This window comes from Thamnophis elegans, chromosome 6 (assembly GCF_009769535.1).
Source record: "Thamnophis elegans isolate rThaEle1 chromosome 6, rThaEle1.pri, whole genome shotgun sequence".
Classification (NCBI taxonomy): domain Eukaryota; kingdom Metazoa; phylum Chordata; class Lepidosauria; order Squamata; family Colubridae; genus Thamnophis; species Thamnophis elegans.
This window is the reverse complement of record NC_045546.1, coordinates 22,218,097-22,235,303: the sequence shown is the minus strand read 5'-3', so window position 1 is coordinate 22,235,303 and position 17,207 is coordinate 22,218,097. Positions and strand designations below refer to the sequence as shown.

The window sequence follows — 17,207 nt, the reverse complement described above, 5'->3', positions numbered from 1 at the left end:
ACGGAAACCTAGTTGCAGAACAGGGAGGCAGCCCGCATAGCGGGTCACATAAAGCCCTGGGAGGTGGGGTGGGGGGGTATAGTAGTCTTGAACGCATGGGAAAGCCGAGGCCACTTTGGCCGCGGGGCGGAGTCTCTCCCCGTCTCGTGTCCCCCCCCCTCTCCTGTCCCATCGCCGCACTTTTTTGTCTTGAAAAGCGCGGAGAGAGCCACAACTCTCTTTCCACGAGTTGCGAGGCGCCCTTTTCCCACAAGCGGATCACAAGATCGGCGGCAGGAAAAAAAAAACCCGGTCGGGGGAAAAGATCGATGACGCCAAAGCGCTTCACTCTGCGCCCTTTTGACCAGCGCTTTTGGTCTATTATCCCTCCGGGTTTCAATTCCCGAAGGGCTGCGGTGGGGTGGGGATATAGGAACCGAGGAATCCCCCCCTCCATGTCGCTTCCCTTCTGAGAGGGAGGGGGCCAAATAACGGGACACGGGGTCTTTCTCACGCATACACACACGCTTGCCTCAACTCTCCGCAATTCCAAACTCACAGAAAGGAGATTATGGAGGCGGCGTAGACCCTCGCCACTTGGGATTAAAAACCCCTTACCGCACACCTCGCCTCTCTCCCGAGAATAACGCTGTTTTTAAGCGAAGAAGACCCGGCATTTGTTCCCAAAATAGGTTTCAGGGCTTTCTCCTCCCTTCCACACGTATCACTCCCCCTCTCTCCCCTCCCCCACACCGCCGACCCCCGGACTTACCTCGCGCCACATTCCATCTGCTCGGTTCCGTCCAGCGCGCGCATGCACGACCGCGCGCAACCGCTAGCCGCGCTTGCAGCCAGCCAGCCTGTCTGTCCTTGGCGAGGATTAGGGGAGTAGAAAGCCGCTCGGCTGGGCTCGCCAGCCAGGCAATTCCCCTTCCTCCCTCTCGCCCCCCCTCCTCCTCTCCACGCGCTCCCGAGTGTACGAGAACTTAGCCCCGCCCAAAAGGAGGCGGGCGCAAATTAAAAAAAACCATCCTCATCCTCATCATTAATAATAATGCTACGGCCGGAGGAGTTTGGGATCTGTCTGTCCGAGCTGCAGAACTGATTGGCTGTGGCGGTAAGGACCCAGCGAGAACCATCTTTCCTTGGAGGATTTAAGGAATAATCACAATAGTAATGACATGCACGGTGGGTTTGATGACCCCCGAGCCAGATTCCCCCACTCCTCATCTCCCTTGGTAGCTCTTTTAACTACGAAGTTGAAGTTTGCTCCTCCTCCAGAACAAAACAGAACAGAACAAAACAATGCCAGTGCTCTCACAAAGCGAACTCTTTTGTTGGAAGCCTTTTGAGTTTGGAGAGGACCAAGCGGGATTTTGAAAGGCTGGAAGGATCCGCTGCTTGGGGTGGGGGGATGGGGGCAAACGAATGTCTTTCGTAAAATAGTGCGAAAATCTGTTAATTTGTGCGAAGAATGAACAATTTTGTGATCGAAATATTTTCCTCTGTCACCTGTCCTGTTTTCCATGGTCTTTTCTAGTCCTCGCTTCTACCTTCCTATCTAACAATTTTTGCCTTCTTCCCCCAACCTATTGGCACACCCCAACAGCTTGCATCATCATTCCTTCAACAGTAACGTTATTGATAAAGTTATTAAAAAATGGACACACCCTCCTGTATTCATTCGAACAAAACACGAGACCTGTTTATACTCGGTGTGTTTTACATGAAGGATAACTAATAGCAGGAACTTCTTTTGTGTGTCCTTTCTCCAGTTTCCTAATCTTAATGATTTACAAATAAAAGTCTTTAAAAGAATACTGACAGATAGATTAAGACATCCATCCTTAGGCAACAGAAGTTTACTGCTGCACAAAAAAAGCAGGAACACATTAAATTGGTATACTTTGCTGCATAGTTTACACACTAAAGCCGCTGTTTTGGAAGCCATCCCAAAGTGGGTGTTTTGGGACAGTTTCTTTTTAGTTTTGTTTTTGAGTTCAGGAAATGTGTAACCTCCTGGCAGAAACTTCTTAGAAGTAAGAGCTACAGTATTACATGTAAAAAAAAATAGGACACAGGAGGTATTACATATGATTGAAAGAATACACTAAGCTAAGTTAATAAACAGCATAATCTTTCTTATAGTGTAGTCTAGTCTAGTCTAGTCTTCATTGTCATTGTACAAAATAAATACAACGAAATTGGTTTTAGTCTCACTGGTGCAAAATTAGATGGGAAATGAAAAAAGAAAGAATAAGAAAAAACTACCGTAGTCATATGTTTCCCCTTGTGCATTTAGCTGCGAAATCTATAATAAGTTAACAATAGAAACTTTAAAACAATTTAGCACTTAAAGAATGACATTCAGATGTATGATCTATGCCTATAGTTGAAAAAAATCATGGCTAAAATTTAGATTGTAAATGCATGGAAGATGGAATCATAATTGCATTGAAGTTGGAATGCTTCTATAATACAAAGTAATAAAAGTGTAACAATATTGTGGCAATGAAATGTCTATTCCAAATATTCTGAACTTGGAATGTTATAGGAGGAGTATATAGTATATAAATCAAGCAAGATTTAAAGGAAAATGAAAGTTGAATATTTACTTTCCTCCCCACCAACTTTAAGCAACAGATTTTAGCAGGCACAATATTGTATTTTTATACCTAGGCACAAAAAACCACAGGTACAAGTACAGATTAGGTGAAACCTGGTTTAAAAACAGTAACTGTGAGTCAGACCTTGGATTCCTAGTGGATGATTGATTGATTTTGATTTATTACATTTATATGCTGCCCTTTTCCCTGAAGGGGACTCAGGGCGGCTCACAATTCAGTCAGGGAAGGGGGTACAAACAGGGGATAAAAAGACAAACATAACAATACACAATTAAAACACACAACAACCATACCATTCGAGGAGGGGGGCAAAAGCTCTTTAGCCCCAGGCCTGTCGGAACAGCCAGGTTTTAAGGGCTTTGCGGAAGGCCTGGAGGGTGGTGAGGGTTCGAATCTCCACGGGGAGCTCGTTCCATGATCACTTAAACATGAACCAGCAGTGTGCAACAGCAGTCAAAAAAGCTAATGCAATCCTTGGTTGTATAAAGCCATAGAGAAAAAGAATCAAAATCACATGAAGTATTAGTACCCCTTTATAAAGCCTTGGGTCTTTTAAAATTCATAAACATTTTGAATAAAGTGTATTGTCAGCGTATATCATTTACAAAAGAAAAACAAAGTGAACAAAACAAAATATTAACACATATACTGGTAACAATAGTAATAATATAACAGAATCATTTTGGTTCAATTTCTCCTTATATTAGCTTATTCATAATTCTGTTATCTGTATGAAGCCTTAGTAAGGCCACATCTGGAATACTGCATCCAGTTTTGGTTACCACATTACAAAAAAGATGTTCAGACTTTGGGAAAAAGTGCAAAGAAGAGCAACTAAGATGATTAAAGGTTTGGAGACAAAAACATATGAACAACAGTTTCAGGAATTGGATATGGCTATTCTAGAGAAAAGAAGGACTAGGGGTGACATGATAACAGTATTCCAGTATTTTAGGGGCTGCCATAAAGGAGAGGGGGATCCACTTATTTTCCAAAGCACCAGGAGGCAAGACAAGAAACAATAGTTGGAAACCAATCAAGGAGAGAAGCAACCTGGCATTAAGGAGAAACTTCCTAACAGTGAGACCAATTAATCAGTGGGACAGCTTGCCTTCAGAAGTTGTAGGTGCATCCTCACTGCAGGTTTAAAGAAAATACTGGACAGCCACCTGTCTGAAATACCTTATGCCTGAATACCTTATGCCACCAGCCTTGAAATTTTGGCGTGGACAACCTAGAACTACGCTGACTAAGGTTTAGCCTCAGCGTAGTACACAAAATTGTCTGCTACAATGTCCTATCTGTCAATGACTACTTCAGCTTCAACCGCAATAATACACAGGCAAACAATATATGCAAACTAAAGCTAAACTGCTCCAAACTTGATTGCAGAAAATATGATGTAGGCAACAGAGTGGTTAATGCCTGGAATGCAATACCCGACTCTGATGTTACATCCTCAAATCTCCGTAACTTTAACCTTAAACTGTCTAGCGTGGACCTCACCCCTTCCCTAAGAGCTCTGTAGGGGGCATGTATAAGCACACCAGCATGCCTACCATCCCTGTCCTATTGTCCCCATTTATTTGTACCAATTTCCTGTGTTCATGTCCATGTTTATACTTAGACTTGGTATCTTGTACATGTTTGACAAACTAAATAAATAAAAATAATAAATAAATAAATAAATAAATGGCATAGGGTCTCCTGCTTCAGCTGGGGATTGGATTAGAAGATCTCCAATGTAACTTCCAGCTCTATTTTGATTAACCTATTGCTACTGAGGGTGTTTCTATGATTGCAGATTGTAGGGCTCCTGCTTTGTGAGTCTGGGGTGGGTGGGATGGAAGACCCCTACCTTGTAAACATTGTGAAAAGTTACAGTGGAAGTAACTTGACTTTTCTTTCCTTTTCTCTTTCACAACCAACCATTCAACAAAGGCTTTCATCTATCAGTTCTGAGGGGAAAAATAGGTCAGATAGCATGAAAGTAAGACTTTCAAGAAGGGAAGAGGAATTAGCAACGTACCAGTATTTCAAGAAATAGAGATTAATAAAAGTTATAATAACAATTTCGCCATCTTAAATTTCAAAGGGTAATCAGCACTTTAGCCCATCTGAGACGTTGTGTCATTATAATCTTTTTCATTTATTTAATTGATTTGCTTGATTAAATTAATCCACTATAAGGATGAATTCCTGAAAGGTTAAGAAAAAAGAAACTAAGTCCTAACCTAAAGGAAGGAAGGCACTTATTCCTAACCTTGTCTTGATACTTAAGCTGTTGTCTCTTTCCCTCCCTATTCAATCCCTCAGACAATAGCCAGAGACAACTCCGTGGTGCTGCTAAGATTTTTCATCTTTTACAGAAGTTGATATAATTGAGAAGTCAGATCTCTGAAGTTGTATTTCTTCCACTTTGAGTTGTTTTTGTCTCTGCATTATGTACAGTTGTACATAATGGATATTTTTTTTGCAGATATCTATTACATCTATGTTTGTTGGAATTATATTCAGGCTGTATCATTGCATTCAAATGTCCATTGACAAAAAAAAAATGAAATGCACAGGTACAGTATAGGTGGTACTTTGCTCAATATTAGTAACTGTGAGAGGGATCTTGGATCCTAGTGGACAACCATTTAAATAGGAGCCAGCCATGTGCAGCAGCTGCCAAAAAAGCCAACACAGTTCTAGGCTCCATAAACAGAGGGTTAGAATCAAGATCACATGAAGTGTTAATACCACTTTATAATGCCTTGGGAAGGCCGCGCTTGGAATACTGCATTCAGTTTTGGTTGCCACAATGTAGAAAAGATGTGGAGATTCTAGAAAGAGTGCAGAGAAGAGCAACAAATATGATTAGGGGACTGGCTAAAACATATGAAGAACGGTTGCAGGAACTGAGTATGTCTAGTTTAATGAAAAGAAGGACTAGGGGAGACGTGATAGCAGTCTTCCAATATCTCAGGGGTTGCCCCAAAGAAGAGGGAGTCAAACTATTCTCCAGGGCACCTGATGGTAGAACAAGAAGCAATGGGTGGAAACTGATCAAGGAGAGAAGCAACTTCGAACTGAGGAAAAATTCCCTGACAGTTAGAACAATTAATCAGTGGAACAGCTTGCCCTCAGAAGTTGTGAATGCCCCAACACTGGAAGTCTTTAAGATGTTGGATAGCCATTTGTCTGAAACGATATAGAGTTTCCTGCCTAGGCAGCGGGTTATACTAGAAGACCTCCAAGGTCCCTTCCAATTCTGCTATTGTATTGTATTGTATTAAAAAGATGTGTCCATACACTTATTAAGTATATCGTTCTATTTACCCTTGGAACTTCTCAATTCATAATCATTTGAAAAGAAGCAAAGAGTGAATGAGCATGCAGGAAAAAAGTAGAAAAAAATAAGAATAAATAGTTGATATGGAGATAAAATAACATTAAGTGGATAAAGGAATGAATGAGGTTGTACAGGCAATGCTCAGTATATTGTTTATGAGAAATTAATCCTAAACTATTTTAGGTGGAATTTTTTATTCAGATCTATTTTTTTATTTCAGTCAATGCAATAGATTATGATATATTCTAAATAAATTATTTACACCATAAAATATTCATGTAGCTAGCTATTGTTGGTAATCTAGCAATGGTTCAAAATAGCAATAGCAATAGCAATAGCAATAGCAGTAGACTTATATACCGCTTCATAGGCCTTTCAGGCCTCTCTAAGCGGTTTACAGAGAGTCAGCATATTGCCCCCAACAATCTGGGTCCTCATTTTACCCACCTCGGAAGGATGGAAGGCTGAGTCAACCCTGAGCCGGTGAGATTTGAACCGCTGACCTGCTGATCTAGCAGTAGCCTGCAGTGCTGCATTTAACCACTGCGCAAAAGGTTTTAAGTAAATGAATTCTGCAGCTCAAATACAAATTGTACTTAACAGTGAGAATAATTAACAGTGGACTGGCTTCCCTTCAGAAATTGTGGGTGTTCCATAACTGAAGGATTTTAAGAAGAGACTGAACTGTATGAAATGCTATAGGACCATGATGACGAACCTATGGCACAAGTGCTAGAGATGGCACGCAGCGCCCTCTCTGTGGGCATGCGAGCCGTCGCCCCAGCTCAGCTCCCTGCACATGCATGTGTACCTCCTGCCAGCCAGCTGGTCTTCGGATCTTTGCCGCAAGGGCGGGGGCACATGCAGGGGGCTGCACGCATATTCGTGGGGGATGGTGTACATGCACAGGGGCCGCATGCACATTGCATTTTGGGGGCTTGGGCACGTGCCATATTTTGGGCACTCCATCTGGAAAAGGTTACCCATCACTGATATAGGATCTCCTGCTTGGACTAGGAGACCTCCAAAGCCCCTTCCAACCCTGTTACTGTGTTACTTTGCATTTATTTATTCTGATGGTTTAAATCAAAATCAATACAGTAAATATATAAATAAATAAGAAGTAAGTAAATAATAGGTAAATAATTATTATTCTACAGCAATTTGAATTTTTTTAAATTTAAAGGTAAATTGTAGAAAAAAATTACATTAATTTAAGAAAAAAATATTAGAGACTAATCATATATATGTCTGCTGTACCAATTAGATTTTGATTGATTTTTTTGATTTTTCCTCATTTTTTTGATTTTTCAAAGTTGAAACGTAAGTCCAGTAACCTTGGTATATCCATAAGGGATCTACTGGTTTTGCGCGGATTTCTACATCCTTTCCAGCTTTAGAAAATCTCTATTTTGTTATATATTTTCTTATTTATTTATGCAAATAAATATTTATGGATACCAAGTAACATGACTGGGTGGAGCGTGAAGAATACATTAAAGAGTTCCCTTAAAAAAATAATACTTGAAGAATGAATTAAATTAACATTTAACATTTATCATTTTTAAAACATGGTTTAAAAAGTCCCTTAAGGTTTAATTTTAATTTTAGATTTAATTTAAAACTTAATTAGAGTATTTTCTGAAGTCTCATAGCAACACCACTTCTAATATTTTATTAGCTAATTATACATATATCCCATCACAAAATTAATAGTTAGGGTCCCTTTTTCAGGTCAGTAGTTATTGTGGCTACTACTCTATTTTACAATTGATCTGGTTTCTTGAATCTATATATTGCTGAACTACAATTCCCCCAATGCCTCCTAGCATGGCTAATGAAGTGGGGATGTTCATTTAGCAATAAAGAATACTTGTCCTGATTTAAGGTTTGGATATTCAATATAGATATAGTATTTAATAATTAAGATGAAAGTTAAAATACTCATGTTTATTTATCAACTGCAATATATTCATTAAAATAAGATTTTAAAAGATACTAGTTGTCCCAGTAATTTTGTGGGTAGTATGAAAAAAAGGGGGAAAGATTGGAATATTCCCAGGAAAATGAGAATGACTATGTAAAACATTATTTGGGATTGTTACTTTCGCTTGACTATCTGAATTAGAACATTGAAAATATTTGTACTGTACACAAGCTTCCTTTTTCATACTGAATTTGAATATATTTATGGTAAATTCACAAATTTGTTTCTGTGGTAAAACTTCATGACTCAAAATCATATATATCTTATCTTTGCTTGTTATTGAGTGATTAACTGAACTACAGTACAATCTTAATTGAAAATAATAAACTGACAATATCAATTAGATCTGCATTTCTTTAACTAGCAATGATTGTGAATTATCCACATTTCTATTGGATTTATACTACCTGTTCCCAATAGCATTGGCCTTTTTTATGTTACTGTGCATTCCTTTCATTTATTAATAAGTAATAATTCAATATTATAGTGTTGTGCTGGAAATTGTTCAGCACCTTGGAGAGCATCATATCTTGTAGAGAAGTTAATAATATGAATCAGAACCACTTGCATTACTGTTCTATATTCTATCAAAGAGAATATTTACATTTTCAGGATGGTTGGAATTAGAATTAAAAGTGGGTGTCTTGGAATTGTTATTTCCCTCTGTTGACTTTCTTTCCTTGATATTTTCTCCCTTTCTTTGCTCAGAACTGATCAAATCACTGATCTTTTGAGAATAGAGCAATACCCTTATCCCAACAGACTTCTAAACTATTGTTCTCTAATAAAGGGGGAAGCTAAAACTCTTTTACTGTATAAAGAGAATATAGAATTGGACTTGATCATTTTCCATCTTCCAAATTCATTGTATCAACAGAACCTAGTGTCTTTATAAATGGACATATTTCCATAAAGGTAACTGCTCATGTGTTCATTCTGTAGCAAATCTGTTAAAGTTTAAAAGGTTTTAGACCAATACAGCATTAGTTTACATTCATAATTTGCTTAAAATTAGAGTCTCCATGTATTTTATAACTGCAATTCTAATTAATTTTAAAATATAGATCAATAGCTTCCTCCACATTATACCATTTTTATTTGTTTGATTTTTTTTGTTTATTCAATTTCTATGACCATGCGCTAAACAAGTCATTCTTTTATTATTGCTAAAAACATAAAAGAAATTAAAAACAAATATATGTGATCTCAATAAAAATTGATTTGATTTGAAAAACAAATGTTCATTATAATAAAAAAATTAAGGAGGAACGAGACCCTTCATTCACTCAGGGTCTGAGGCACATAACCAAGTCTTTGGGCTACAAAAGGCCAGCAGCGTCAGGGCCAGCCTAATCTTCAGAGAGAGGATGTTCCATAGGGCAAATGCTACAGCAGTACAAGGACAATTCCTTCCCTCCATCAGCAAGCATTCCCTGGTCAATGCCCATTCTTCCAGAATAGATTGGACAGGTAGTGACAGCTTGGAAAAGAAAACCCTTCCAGTAGCCTGGTCCCAAGATGTGAAGGGCTTTAAAGATGGTAACCAACACATTGAATTGCACTCAGAAACAGACTGTCAATCAATGCAGCACACAGATAATGGGGTTACCTTCGTGGAGTAACTGACACCATTTGCTACCTGTGCAACTGCATTCTGCACCAGTTGAAGTTTTCAGATTGCTCTTCAAAGGCAACCCCATATAAAGCTCACCACAGTAATCCAGATAGGAAAGCATGAGGACATGAGTGACAGAAAGGAGAGCCTCCCAGTGCATGAATGGGTGCAACTGGCACACAACTCAAGGTCCCCCAAGTCCTTCCTAGTGTTGTGATCTGTTGGTGGCCTGCAGAGCTGGCAGCAGAGTCAGACAATGAGGAGGTTGGAGAGAAATATGGGCTAGTCCTGGAATCTGGGGAAGGTTCAGACAAGGGCTCTGTGTCGGAAGCAGAGAGGGGGCCAGGGCCATCTGGGAGTTATGTGCTGCCTCCAGAGCTCCAGAGTCGGACAGCGAGGCAGAGGAACAGACTCCCCTTGTTCCCACTGCGTGTGTGCGCAGAGCTGCCAGAAGGCAAGAACAGTTAAAACAGAAGGGATGACTTGGGAGTAAGGTTTGGAGGTGATTGGCCCCTCCCATAGGACATAAAGGAGGACCAAAGGCACATGAGCCTTTTCAGGAAGCAACTTGATTCATGCTGGTCAGTTTACCTTCTGAAAATACATTTGGACTCTTTGCTCTATGTGGCCTTGTCAAGCTAATTGCCAATTAAGTCTTTGGCAGTGTTTTTAAAGAAGATGAAGGTGAATGCTTATCAGCCTTATCCCAAAGGACTTTGGCAACCTGCTGTAAATCTCTTTACTACTATTTGGAACTCATTACAGGCTGTGAATGAATATAATTCACAGCCTTTGAAATTAAAAGAGGGTTTTTGGACTTAATCCATACGTTTTACTGTATCAGGAAGCCTAGGTCAGAAAACTTAGCTATGGCTTTTGCCTGCTTTTCCAGCAGAAGCCATGAGTCAAAGAGGACTTCCTGATTGTGCACCTGGTCCATTTGAGGCAGTGCCATTCCATCCATGACGAACAATGGAAAGTCTCTGGCACCAAGGCCATTTGACTGGGTTGAGGAGAAATCTGTTGCATCCAATCCAGATTCCCAAAGGTCATAACATGGAACAGGATGTCCACAGCATCACCCAGGAATCTTGCTTGGAAATATAAAGCTCCCCCCAAACCATCAGATCACCTCATCCATATTGCTCATTAAACAAGAAGAAAAAAGAACTGAACCTGTGGCACACCACAAAGCAGGAGCCATGGGCTAGAGATATCCCCTCCTATCAGCACTGCCTGGAACAAGCCCCAGAGGAAGGAGGAAAACCAACACAACCCAATGCTACCCACTCCCAACTCCCAAAACATATCCATGATCAATAGTAGTGAAAGCTGAATTATGGTGCAGTTAAATATGTAATATAAATATTTAATAATTGTAATTGGGGTCCAGTAAGAAATAGGCATAACTTGTAGGGCACTAATAATTTTACTTTGCACAAATAGCACATTGTGTTAATCATAAACTCAACTGGCGAATGCCAATAGGATTGCAGCCAGAATAAAATCATTTAACAAGAAGAAGGTATAAAGTATGTTTGTGAAAATTCAAAAAATAATGACAGAAGCTCCATATTTAAATCCTGGAAAGGGGGGGGGGACCCTGCAACCCATTTAGGATTAGATAAAATGTCAAGTATCTACTAGGGGAGACAGAAAACCAGAACTGGACTGAAGTGGCATGGGAGATGGAACAGGATACACTGCAATTTTACACATTGCAACATTTTATTGTAATTTAGTTTATATTATTTCCATCATGCCTATGTCTGTGAAAGAGTTCTCTATTGAGAAGATCAAAAGAGACATGATGATGGTTGCAGCACAAGCCCTCATCCCTCTGTATGTCATTCATCACATGGAAAGGGGCAGGATTCTTTCTCTCTCTCTCTCTCTCTCTCTCCCTCCCTCCCCCTCCCACACACACACACACACACACACACACACACACACACACACACACACACACCATCCCTAAGGACCCTGCCAGACTTTGGTTGATCCTAATTGCAAGATTTCATACCAATGTTACAAAAAAATAAAAGCCCCAAACCTAACACAAAGAACTTTCATTAATGGATAAGACATGTATATATTTTTTAAAAGAAAAGGCACAAATTGCCCCTGTTCCCACAGTATGCTTAACTAGGTCAATGGGAGGGTATAAGGCATCAAGACAGCATAAAGATCCAAATAATCCAGTCAAATGAGATAAAGCAGATTAAATGTATCCCAGGACTGTCCCAGTATGCACAGTGTTAAATTAACTCTCTACTGTCAATTATATCATAGAAACATAAAAGCCCTGTTAACCAGCCCTTTGGATTTCAGAACCCCTCGAGGAGAAAGAAAAAGAATCTGAAAAAGCATGCCAGATCCTACTGGGCAGCCTAGCAGTACAGTGACATGTTTTTCAAACATGATGATCTGCAGTGATGCAGTGGAAAAGGGGATAGAAATATCATGTAACTCAGTGGTGGGATTCGACAATGTTTATTACCGGTTCTATGGGCATGGCTTGGTTGGCGTGCCATGCCTTGGTGGGTGAGGCTTGGTGGGGCGTGTCAGGATTCCAAATAGCATCCAAAATTAAATCAGACTCCAATGCAATTGTTATGGCTACATATCATCAACTCCATACAATCCCGCCTCCCATTTTCCCACAATAGAAAATGCATAGTAGAATAATAGAAAGTATGGCGGGCCAAAGATCCAACAGAAAAGATGTCTGCAGGCCTGACACAGGGGAAAATTACTGTAAAATTCCCATTTCCTCCCGATCAGCTGGGACTCAGGAGGCAGAGAATAGATGAGGGCGGGGCCAGTCAGAAGTGGTATTTACCGGTTCTCCGGACTACTCAAAATTTCCACTATTGGTAAGAACCTGCTGAATACCACCTCTGATATAACTGTGCCTATAATTTTCTAGTGCAAGGATTCGTGGGCTATCAAGCGAAAATGGATAATGCTGCAATACCTTCCAAAATTTGTGATTTTTTATTTTTGAGTCAATATTTGTGTGCCGGAATTGTGGTTATAGAGATTAAACTGAGCTAGTGGCTAGCTGGCTGGCTCATATGTGTGGTAAGAATAATGGCCATTATTAATATTTCAGCTGAAAACTCCTTAGAAATGTGTTCCAATGTCATCTTCCATTTCACTTCTCGACGCATTTAAAGGTGCGTTCAAGATTCTCCAATCATTTCACTATTTGCACATTTGATTAGTATTGTCCTATCATTCACAGGTTTTCCTAAGTCACCCCTTGGGAAAATATGTCCTGTTGTGTGACACAAGGTCAGACTTTATGGCACATCTCATAATGAGCTTTAGGCTGCACAGATTTAACAGCTAAAGCTCATTATATTGGAAGTTGTTGTCATGCCCTTTCAAAGGCTATTGTGAAAAGGTATTTTTTTTAAAGGAGCTTATCTTGCAGCTCAGAAATCTGTGAATGAGTGCTATAGAAGTCTTGAGTCAACTAAATGCACTAAGAGTTGGGCAGAGTTCAGTTTTACAAAGAAAAGAAATTCAAATCCTCCTCTTCTAAATGGAGAGCTAGCTGTAATCTGAAGCAAGCAGCTAAAGCATTAGTCACTCTGTGGAAACAGACCAAAAAGAAGAATCTTTCTTTCCCTTCAGAGAAGACATAGAAACCAACATAGTTGGAATAGGATGAAATTTTGTAGAGAAAGATATTGATGACTGACAATCTATATATATAAAAGCCAGGTATCACTCACTCACTCATGAAATCTCCAGAACCGTAAAGCCTACAAACTTGAAATTTGGCATATATGTTCCTCTTGGCTTCTAGGTGCTCGCTAAGAAAGGATTTTTTGAAATGACCATCAGATCATTAGTATTTCTTATACAGTAATTAACACGCTTTGATGCTAAGGAGTTCTACTCCTCCACCCCACCTGAAAAGAACTCTGTTTCAACTGTCAGTTGTCTCACATTCTGTTACCTCAGTTCAAACTGGCAGATGTTCCACTCCTTCACTCAGGAGCAGTCTGGAGCTCCTTACAGTACTAAAAGTCAATTCCTCACTAAAATGCCTATGCCTTCCACCCATGAAACTGCTTCTGGACTCAAGGTGGTGTGAGCGATATTCCCTTATGTGTTTCAATCACCAACCACCACTGTGCCAACGGATTGGGAACCAAATTTCTCCTGCATAGCCCAATCACATAGTTTTGTCGCAAAGCACAAGTATCCAGCTAGTTACAAATATTCCACACTTCAATCTTTTGTTAACAAGTATCAGGTAAATTTAATTTGTTCCATTAATTAAATGTTTTAAATAATGTTATCATTAATGTTGTCATCATCTTATTTTTCCCCTGAGAAATATAATGTTTCCCTGAAAATAATCTCTACTCCAAAAATAAGCCCCAGTTAAGATCATCAGCCAGATGGACACAGTACTATATTTCCCCAAAAATAAGACCAAACCAAAAAATAAGCCCTAATGCGCCTTTTTGAGCAAAAATTTATATAAGACCCGGTCTTATAAACATGAGTGGGTTGGACTGATCTCCAATTTAGCTCAATAGTTGAAGGGGGACTTAATCTAATTCAATAACAACACTTGCTCTTGGTTTTAAAAAGCTGTACAGTTAGTTCAAATGGTTAAAAAAAGTAAGAGAAAGATTGTGTAGAAACCTGCCGAAACTATAGAAGACATTAAGTTTTTTATGATATGTAATGAAAATTGTCTGGTCTACCATTCAAGAGAAAATCCGAAAGGTTCTGATTGCACCTGTACCAAGAGATTTTCAGATTCTGGTTCAGGTGCAATTCACAATATTTGGGGAGATGTGAAAGTCTCAAACTAAAGGAACACATTTATGACTGCACATGTTAACTTACCTATACCATCTTTCCTCTAGTCTTAAATATTTAAACAATAAAGTTATCTTCATCTGGGTGTCCTTCAGATGACTGTAATCCTGAACCATAATCCTCATAAATCCCTATTAGCAAATTTTGGACCACGCTAACTGGGAATTATGGTCCAGCATTTATGGAAAAAGCTGTTGGAAAATCTGAATGGCTCACAGCTGCAGAAGAGAAGTTGCAGGCACTCTACAATTTTATTGTCAAACAAAGTAGCAAAGAGCTCGGCAATTTATAGAAGCAGCATTGTTGTTGCTCCATTTGTTTTCTGGCATTTCCCACTTTATAGAGACTCCAAGCTATCTCATAAGCAAGCTCTGTGAAGATAATTCACATATACAATTTGCTCAAGAGATAGATAATATTGGGAGGGTTGTTCCCATCCTTCGGCGCAAGCTCTAGTTAATATTGGGAGAGGAGAGAACTAACTGTAGAGCTCAGCAATATTCTGCTTCTTTGCCTTTTGACATCTATATGAAGAAATCTTGTGAGGTCATCTGCATGGATTGAAATATCATCAGGATACTAATGATACCCAATTGTACATCTCTACATCCAGGTTAACCAAATGATCCCACCAACTATCTTTTCTAGCATCTGGAGCCTGTGAGGATCTGGAGAAAAAATAGACTCTGGCTCAGCTCCAATAAGATTGAGGGGACATGGATTCTGAGCCATCATTCTCACCAGGGCTGGGTTGCTGCCAGCGTTGCTGCTGGTTTGCTGCGTGTGCGTGTGCAGTTGACTATAAATTGTTCTGTGCATGCGCAGAACATGAAAAAAATACTAAAAAACATAACAGCAATGGCATCGGAGACCAGGGAACCGGTTCAGGGGCATGGCCAGCCTGGGTCACTCTCCGTTTGGGCGACCAAGGCCAAAATACCACTACCGGTTCGCCCGAATCAGTGCGAACTGGTAGCAATCCACCTCTGATTCTTACATCCTGAGATTGTCTAGTTTTATCAGACACAGTAGATCAACATATTAGGCTTTTGATTTGATGGCTACTGCTCAATGAGTGCCACCTATGGCTAGAAAGGCTATTCTTGTCTTAACTTCCTGATTGGACTGTTTGCAATGCCTTCTATGTGGGCATGTCCCGCTGAATGGCCGGCCCAGAAGGCATGCCGGCACTTTAAAGTGCATGCCGCCTCGGCTGCCATTCAGCGAAACATGTCCTGATTTATGGCCGGGCGGCATGCTGGCACTTTAAAGTGCATGCCTCCCGACCACAAACCAGGACATGTTTCGCTCTATGGCACGCCGAGGCGGCATGGCTTTAAAAAATAAAAAAAATAAAAAAAATAAAAAAAAATGAAAAAAATGAAAAAAAAATGAAAAAAAATGTGCCAGCCCGCACGCCAGCCGAGGCAGGTAAAAAAAAAAAACACACACACACACATACAAATAATAAAAACAAATTACAATAACTTACATTACAAATAAATTGAATTCCTCTCCCTGTCCCCTCCCTCTGACCCACATACCTTCCAGCTGCGTCAAAAATGCAAGATTTGGTCTAGCCAGGGCCAGGCAGGCTAGGATAGTTGCTGCTAGAGTCACCACGTGGATGACTCTGCTTAAATGTTTTTTAAAAGCCTCCAAACAAAGTGCCCTCTGCAGGAGGAGGCGAGAGAATCACGTGCCTCATTTGCATACAGAATTTTTCGCTTTTTAACCCTTGCTTAACTCTTAAAAGGCAAAAAATTCCTTATGCAAAGGAGGCCCATAGTTCTCTCGCCTCCCCCTACAATTAGCACTAAGCAGACTCAGAGTCACTGTGACTTGGAATCTGGCAGCAACTACCTTGGCCATTTTAATTATTTTAAAAATTCTTTCCTTTTCCTCATGAGACTGGTGAGGCCCCGCCTCCCCTGCCTCCAGTGACTGCATGTCACTGTCCATCTGCATATAGTCTTATATGAATAAATTGAAAATACAGTGGTACCTCAGGTGCCGACTGTGATCTGTTCCAGGACTTCAGTCGGCACCCGATTTGGTTGTGACCAGAAGCAAGACAAACTGCACATGCACACACACGCGCACACGCACAAATGGCATGGCAGGGGAAATCACCACGGCTGTCTTTATTCAGCACCCGAGGATGTGTTCGTGACGTGAGTGAAAATCTAGCAGATTTTTCAGTCGACACCCAAATAGTTCATCATCTGAGCCATTCAGACCCGAGGTCCCACTGTAGGTTATATCAGACAAATAACTGTTTATATGAAGTTATATTATAAAAATGAGAAAACAATAGTACAGTCCAGTACAAATGCTCATATGATTGTACTTGGGTGAATAAAACTTTAGGTCTGGTCTTGCATTGTTCTTTCAGGGCACTCTGTTATATTCTGTGTTTTATGGTTTCACCCCTATGTTCCTTTTTACTGAAATATGTGAATGAAATGTGAAAGTCCCATGTTATAAATAAATAAATGCTCAGTTAGGGAAGTCAAATTGGTTCCAATTAGCAAAAAAGTAACTGCAGACCTCTCTTGGTCTTGCCAAGTTTAGTAGTCTATTTCACCAACTATCCGCCCAGATTATTTTAATTACCCAAATTCCCATATGTTCCTAGTGCAACTCAGTGGCAAGGAAAATATCAAATTAGGAAATTAGGCTTACTAACATTTTAAGCCTGATGTTCTCCAGATGAGTTAACACTCTAACACATCTAAAATTCAATCGGATGCTATCGCCTGCTAACCATATGTACAGTTGCTGTCAAAATCAGGGAGATCTTCTAAATGAGTT

General features: G+C 40.0%; 1 protein-coding gene across 2 annotated transcripts in view; it reads right to left on the bottom strand.

Moving 5' to 3' along the window:
- Positions 1–908, bottom strand: part of WASF3 (WASP family member 3) — a 36,303-nt gene extending 35,395 nt beyond the window's left edge. For both annotated transcript variants that reach the window (XM_032219647.1, XM_032219648.1), the window contains exon 1: positions 752–908. The gene's annotated coding sequence lies outside the window, so the exon portion shown is untranslated. The remainder of the gene's footprint in view (positions 1–751) is intronic.
- Between the last annotated feature and the right edge of the window lie 16,299 nt (positions 909–17,207).